This window comes from Apium graveolens, chromosome 7 (assembly GCF_009905375.1).
Source record: "Apium graveolens cultivar Ventura chromosome 7, ASM990537v1, whole genome shotgun sequence".
NCBI lineage: Eukaryota > Viridiplantae > Streptophyta > Magnoliopsida > Apiales > Apiaceae > Apium > Apium graveolens.
The window spans coordinates 231958449-231966782 of NC_133653.1; the positions used below are offsets into that span (position 1 = coordinate 231958449).

General features: G+C 40.2%; 1 non-coding gene across 1 annotated transcript; it reads right to left on the reverse strand.

Annotated features, from left to right (window-relative positions):
* LOC141676253 (small nucleolar RNA R71) lies at nt 1–107 on the reverse strand. Its single transcript, XR_012556852.1, has one exon. It is a non-coding gene; the product is annotated as a small nucleolar RNA R71 (small nucleolar RNA).
* Nucleotides 108–8334: the final 8227 nt, after the last annotated feature.

Consider the following 8334-nt stretch of genomic DNA (forward strand, 5'->3'; position numbering starts at 1 on the left):
GCAATCAGGAATGCTCTTACTCAGTTTGTGCAGCAATCTGGAGAATCTTTGTGTGAGGCTTGGGATCGCTACAAAGAGAAGTTGAGGAAGTGCCCACACAATGGCATGCCTAATTGGATGATCATAAATTGTTTCTATAATGGTTTGGGCGCACAGTCTAGACCTATGCTCGATGCAGCGTCAGGTGGAGTCTTATAGGCCAAAAGCTACAGTGAAGCTTATAAGTTGATTGAGCTAATGAAAGTTAATGAATACCATAATCCAACGCAGAGAATGTCACAAGACAATGTAGCAGGAGTTCCAGAAGTGGATACAGCTACTGCTATAGCTGCTCAACTTCAAGCTTTGACGATGAAAGTGGATTCTTTGGCTAATTATGAAGTTAATCAGATCAAGTATTTGTGAGCTTTGTGCGGGGGCACATGAGACTGAGCAGTGTGTTATTTCTTGTGAATCAACTCAATTTGTGAGCAACTTTCAGAGGTCACAACAGCAAGCTCCAGCCACTTATCATCCCAACAATCGTAATCATCCTAAATTCAGCTGGATCAACAATCAGAATACGGTGCAACAACCTTATTAGCCATACATAGCAAAGCAATATAACCCTCCTGGTTTTCAACAATCGCAATATGCACCAAGGCAACAACTCCAACTTCAGCAGCTACCACAATCAAATGTAAAATCTGAATTGGAGGAGTTGAGGCTCATGTGCAAGAGCCAATCAGTTTCTATCAAGACCTTGGAGAATCAAATTGGGCAGATTGCTAATGCCTTGTTGAATCGACAACCTGGTACACTCCCTACTGATACTGAAGTTCCAGGAAAAAGGGAAGCTAAGGAGCAGGTTAAAGCAATTACATTGAGGTCTAGAAAGGTTGCGAATCCCGAAAAATCTCAAATTCTAGAATCTGAAGTTGTGGTTAAAGAAGATGTATCGAAGGAAGTAGAAGTGTAACCAAGGAAGACAGCTGTTGTCAATACTCCTCCCGAGGGTAATACAGGGGAAAAACAGATCTATCCTCCACCTCCTTTTCCTAAGAGGCTGCAGAAGCAAAAGCTGGATATGCAATTTGCTAAGCTCTTAGAAGTTTTCAAGAAACTTCATATCAACATACCTTTCGCTGAAGCTCTTGAACAAATGCCTAGTTATGCGAAGTTCATGAAAGATATTCTCTCTAGGAAAGTGAAGCTCGATGACTTAGAGATTGTTGCTCTCACGGAGGAATGCAGTGCTGTGTTGCAACAAAAGTTGCCTCCGAAGCTTAAAGATCCTGGAAGCTTCACCATTTCTTGCACCATTGGAAATGTGTCATTCGATAAATGTTTATGTGACTTGGGAGCTAGCATCAATCTGATGCCTTTGTCTATCTTCAAGAAGTTGGGTTTACCTGATCCAAAGCTTACATATATGTCCTTGTAGTTGGTCGATCGCTCTATTATATATCCATGAGGCATTGTGGAAGATGTATTGGCCAAGATGGACAAACTCATCTTTCCTGCTGACTTTGTTATTCTTGATGTCGAGGAAGATAAGAAGATTCCCATAATCTTGGGAAGACCTTTCTTGGCTACTGGCCAAACCTTGATTGATGTGTAAAAGGGTGAGCTCACTATGCGAGTTCAGGATCGGGATGTGACCTTCAATGTTTTTAATACCATGAAATTCCCTATTGATGAAGAGGAATTCTTTAAGGTGGAATTGGTCGAGATCTGTGGTTACTTCAGAATTGGATCATATACTAAAATCAGATGCCTTATAGAAAGCGTTATTGGGGGATTCCGATTGTGAAGATGATGAAAGTGACCAGCAGTTACAATATTTGAATGCTTCTCCTTGGAAGCGAAGATTGGAAATGCCTTTTGAATCTCTTGGATTGGAAGAGCTAAAAAATTCTCCAAAGCACCTCGAGCCATCTATTGAGGAAGCTCCTACACATGAGCTTAAGCCTTTGCCTGAATATTTGAGGTATGTGTTTTTAGGTGATGCATCTACTTTGCCTGTTATTATTTCATCTGACCTTTCAGTTAGTGATGAGGAAAAGCTTTTGAGAATTCTAAGAGAGTTCAAATCGGCAATTGGATGGACTATAGCAGATATCAAGGGAATTAAGCCTTCTTATTGTATGCACAAAATTCTGCTAGAGGAAGGAAGCAGGCCTACTGTTGAGCAACAGAGAAGGCTAAATCCGATCATGAAAGAAGTGGTGAAGAAAGAAATTCTCAAGTGGCTAGATGCAAGGATCATCTATCCCATTTTTGACAGTTCTTGGGTGAGCCCAGTTCAGTGTATGCCAAAGAAAGGAGGTATCACTGTGGTTGATAATGAAAAGAATGAGCTCATTCCTACTCGAACAGTCATGGGGTGGAGAGTTTGCATGGATTACAGGAAGCTTAATAAAGCTACAAGGAAAGATCACTTCCCTCTTCCTTTTATTGATCAGATGTTTAATAGATTAGCTGGGCATGAGTACTACTGTCTTCTGGATGGCTATTCGGGTTATAATCAGATTTGTATCACTCCGGAAGATCAAGAGAAGACTACCTTCACATGTCATTTTGGTACTTTTACCTTAAAAGAGTTTCTTTTGGGCTATGTGGTGCACCAGCCACATTTCAGAGATGTATGATGGCTATCTTCTCTGATATGATTGGAAATAATGTAAAAGTATTCATGGATGATTTCTCTGTCTTTGGAACTTCTTATGATGAATGCTTGCACAATCTTGGGTTAGTGCTGAAAAGGTGCGTTGAAACCAATCTGGTTCTCAATTGGGAGAAATGTCACTTTATGGTGCGCCAAGGCATCATTCTTGGGTACAAGGTCTCTAGTAAGGGTCTTGAGGTGGACAAAGCTAAGGTGGGGGTCATTGAAAACCTTCCCCCACTAATTTCTATTAAAGGAATTCACAGTTTTTTTGTCATGCGGGTTTCTATAGGCGTTTCATCAAGGATTTCTCAAAAATTTCGAAGCCATTGTGCAATTTGCTAGAGAAAGATGTTCCTTTCAAGTTTGATGACGAGTGCCTAGCTACTTTTGAGATCTTAAAGAAGAGTTTAATCACGGCACCTGCCATAATTGCACCTGATTGGACTGAACCATTTGAAATGATGTGCGATGCAAGTGATTATACAGTTGGAGCAGTTCTTGAGAAAGGAAGAACTACATATTTCATGTGGTCTATTATGCTAGTAAGACCCTCAATGGTGCTCAACATAACTACACAACTACTGAGAAAGAACTATTGGCTATTGTCTATGGCTTTGAGAAGTTTCGATCTTATTTACTTGGGACGAAGGTGACAGTTTTCACTGATCACGCTGCTATTCGCTATATCATCTCGAAGAAGGACTCGAAGCCTAGACTGATTCGATGGGTTCTTTTACTTCAGGAGTTTAAATTGGAGATCAAGGATAGAAAAGGGACTGAGAATCAAGTCGCTGATCATCTCTCTCGTTTAGAGGATCCAAGTGCAACTTCACAGAATAAGTCTTTGATTAATGAGTCTTTTCCCGATGAGCAATTATTTGGAGTGCAAGCAGAAGAACCATGGTTTGCTGACATTGTGAACTACCTTGTGAGCATCATTATGCCTCCAGACTTGACTTATGCTCAAAGAAAGAAGTTTATGCATGTAGTGAAGTGGTACATGTGGGATGAGTCGTTCCTATTTTGGCAAGGAGCTGACCAAATCATCAGGAGATGTATTACGTACAACGAAATGGATGGGATCTTGCGAGATTTCCATTCGACTGCTTATGGAGGATACTATGGTGGAGAAAAGACAACAGCTCGTATCCTTCAAGCATGATTCTTTTGGCCGACATTGTTTAAGGATGCTCATCAATTTATTTTTAAATGTGATCAATTCCAGCGTGTTGGTAATATGTTCAAGAGAGATGAGATGCCTCTTAATGTCCTTCTCGAGGTTGAGGTCTTCGATGTTTGGGGAATTGACTTCATGGGGCCATTTGTCTCATCTTGCAATAATCAGTATATCTTATTAGCGGTTGATTATCTCTCAAAATGGGTGGAAGTCAAGGCTTTACCAATGAATGATACCAAGGTAGTGCTTAATTTTCTTCACAAGCAGATATTCACAAGATTTGGGACTTCAAGAGTCATAATCAGTGACGAGGGATCACATTTCTGCAATCGCAAGTTCACTGCTATGATGCAAAGGTATAATATGAATCATCGTATTGCTACAGCCTACCATCCTCAGACTAATGGTCAAGCTGAGGTATCTAACAAAGAGATCAAGCGCATTTTAGAGAAAGTTTTGTGTCCATCAAGGAAGGATTGGTCTTTGAAGCTTGATGAAACTTTTTGGGCATATCGAACAGCATACAAGACTCTGCTAGGCATGTCGCCGTATCAATTGGTTTATGGGAAAGGTTGTCATTTGCATGTGGAGCTAGAGAACAAAGCGTATTGGGCTTTGAAGAAATTAAACCTTGATATGGATGCAACTGGTAAGAAGAGGATGCTTCAATTGAATGAACTCGATGAGTTTAGACTTCAAGCGTATGAGAATAACAAAATGTATAAGGAGAAATTCAAGTGGTGGCACGATAGGGGTCTAGTGCTCAAATCATTTATGCCGTGGCAACAAGTTCTTTTGTTCAACTCTCGTCTCCGTCTTTTTCCTGGAAAATTGAAGTCGAGATGGTCAGGGCCGTTTGTTGTCAAAACTGTGTTTCCACATGGAGCGGTGGAGATTTTTGAGAATGATCCGAGCCAAGCATTCAAGGTAAATGGACAGCGATTGAAGCATTACTATGGAGATATGACAAACCGTGATGTGGTTAGTGCCGTTTTGTTGGCAACTTGATCTCGGAAATTCTATGGCAAGCTAACGACGTAAAGCAAGTGCTTCTTGGGAGGCAACCCAAGTTTGTTGTACATTAGTAGATAGAGGAAGAAGAAAGCAAGGAGAAAACACAAAAAAATCAGAAAAAGAAAAAAAATTCAGTGCCAACTACAGGAGCAAGGCGCGCCCGCGTTGAGAAGCGGGGCGGCCACGTCAATTTTCCAGTAGGTGTGCACGCCCGCGCTGTTTTGCGCGGCGGCCACGCTTGTTTTCCAGTAGCATGGCGCGCCCGCGTTGCCAAGCGGGGCAGCCGCGCTGGCTCCCTGGACCTGAAAAAATCATAAAATCGAAATTTTAAACACCAAATCAATTCCCAGCCGAATTTTACTCTCCCACCTTCCATATTTTCCTCTCCAAATCAATTTCAATCACCCCACTACTTCCATTATTTCCATAATCGATTCCCACTTCTTTTCTAAAACTAATTCTATTCCGAAAATCCTATATATACATACACTTATACACAATCTTCCCCATTACTTCTCAATTCTCAAACACAAATCTCTCTTAGAAACTTATCTTTTCTCTTCAAACTTATTCAATCCCAATAGCACCCAAAAGACAAAGAACTCAAGTTAGCAGCATCACCACCGATTCTTCTAGTGTTGGGGGTGTGAGGCCCAGGTTTGCAACTCCGGATGCTGAGGCGGAGTATACGAGGCTGCTATCAAAGCCCATTGCCAAGGAGCGAAGTTTTCTGTCATCAGCGAAGGATGGTAAGTTATTGGAGATGATTATGGAGATTGGTTGGGTTGCTTTTTATGAGGCACCCGCTGCTTTGCCCATGAGTGTGGTTCGCGAGTTTTACACGAATACGAAGACGGAGAAGAACGGTTATTCTGTGATTAGGGGTTGATGGTAGACTACAGTGTTGAGGCTATTCGGAGGGTGATTGAGCATCCCGAGAGGAGGCCAGAGCAGGAGGATTGGAATGCGAAGACGGGGGATGATTTTAACTTGGATTTGATTGTTGCTACATTATGTGTGCCTGAGACTCACTAGAAGTATAAGAGGGGCACGAACGAGTATGCCACTTTCCCTGTCTTGTGCATGAACAGGTTTGCACGTGCATGGAATTCTTTTATTTGTGTCAACATCATGCCATCTTTTCATGTGCATGATGTTACTGTGGATCGTGTACAGTTATTGTGGCGGATTCTTCAGGGAGATTATGTGGATCTCGTCATGGGATGGTGATTCATCATGGTATTTTGAGGTTTCTTCATGGGAGTACTACGGGTTCTATACCCTATACGTCGATTGTGATGAAGTTGTGTGTGGCGGTTAGAGTTCATTGGCCCGAACACGAGCAGCTTCAGCTTCCTAGTGCTCATATTGACAGTTCTACGTTGTTGAGCATGCAGGAGTGGAAATCATCGATTCAAGTTTGGGGGTATGTTAAGTGGCATTTATATCCACTTATAATGCTTCGTAAAGCTTCGAATTGATGTTTTGTACTCAAGTTATTTGTCTTTTTGATGTGTTTTTGTAGTGTTTTGCATTTCAGGCATATATCAGGTATCGAGGTGATTTAACATTGCTTTGATGCTAAAATGGTGTTAGGAAGATGTCGTGAAGATCGTTCGTGCAAAGGCCATCAAGAACCAGCAAATAAAGAAAGCAAAATCAGTTTCTCCAGAAGGTCAGCGCGCCCGCGCTGTGATAGGGCGCGCCCGCCGAAGATGCAGAAGGACAACGTGCCCGCTCTAATGAAGCGCGCGGCCACGCTGTATCGGGATATCAGAATTCCTGTTTCACTTAGAAGATTATTTTCTGGGCCTTTGGATTGATTGAGCTGCTATTTAAAGACAAATTGAAGATGTTTTTCTCAACATAGTTTAAGGAGAAGACGATGAGAAGACCTATAGCACAATTCAACGAAGGCGAAGAAGATCTAGTTTATTCTTGTGATTCTATGTTCTAAGTTGTAATCTTGGATGCTCGTTTCTTGTTTGTTGAACCTATATTCTGGATTACGTACTTTGTTTATTATTCGTTTTATATAAAGACCTAGTTTATTATACCATGCTTTCATCGGAACCAATGTTGATGATGAGTTCGGTTATGAACTAATCGTTATCGTGGGGTTCTAACGGATTTATTTATAGATTTCAATAGTTAATATGTTTCGATACCTTAGTGTGTGGAGATTGTATGATATTCTGGTATTGGCTGTGCTTATTCATCTTATGTGCATCGCGAACATATAAGATAGCATGTTAATCTCTAATGAAGCGACAGTGAATTAAGAGGTTTAGAACTTGTCATGCTAGCATAGGTTCATGTATTTGTTATACATGATTCGTAGGTAATTTTAACCATCTTACTTGCCCTATGTAATCACGATAGATAACTTGCACATTAAATCTTTATGTTATCAAATTCTATAGACATATAGGGTCTCAACATACTTGGTATCTATTCAGCTTCTATCTCTTTTGTGGATGTCTGGTAGTATGTTATTCGTGCAACAAAAGTTGGCGTTTATCAGTTTCGTGTTATCTGATTAGTTATCATCACCATTGCATGCTAAGGTTTAGAACAAAAGGACTTTGAATGAAGTATTTAATGAAGTTAGAATACCATGTTTGTCTCATATAAGTAATTCAACCTCAATTCTCTTAGTTAATGCTATTTAGTATAATCTCTTAGTTTAATCAAAACCCAATTTGTTATTTGTCTTAACATTGAGCGATAATCATACATTGTTGAATAGGTGTATAAATTAAATTTAACCTAAACCAGTCCCTGTGGGAACGAATCTGATTGATATCTTATACTACTTGCGAACACGTATACTTGCGTCTAATTTTAGCGCGTATTTTTGCCCTAACACTCACCTTTTATCCAAGTGCATTCAGCTATTTATTAACATTTTAAATACGCTTTTATATTAGTCTAAGTAAAGAAACCAAGTTATCAGAAGGTTCACATAGTGAGCTTCTTGCACGAGGTTTTATAGCATACTTGTACCTCTAACTGAAGCTACGCTAGGAACCTATCTTGTAACACTATATCTAAACTTGCTTACTCACCATTGCTCAAAAAGACTATTTAAAATGACCTAAAACGTCTTACTAACACACTTTAAATTAACCATAAGGTCCTACAACAACCTAACAATTTATTTAACTTATTATATGCATGCATACATACTTATCTTATAGAACAATTTAAAAATATAAGGGAACAGGATTACCTCTTATCTCTATCTATTATCTTCTTTAGCTCTATGTCTACCTCCAATTTCAATTCCAATTCCCATTCCAAGGTTCATATTTGAACCTGAACTTACATCCTCGTAAGTCCTTGAACTTAACAGTGTCCCTGCAATCCCCTATTCCCTGTGCAAGTACCTCGCACTCCGACCATACTTATGCAAAACTTCACAGGATCTACACTAGCTCAGCTTCCCTAAGATCGACATGCACCTGTGAAAATCCTATAGACTCGTATTTTC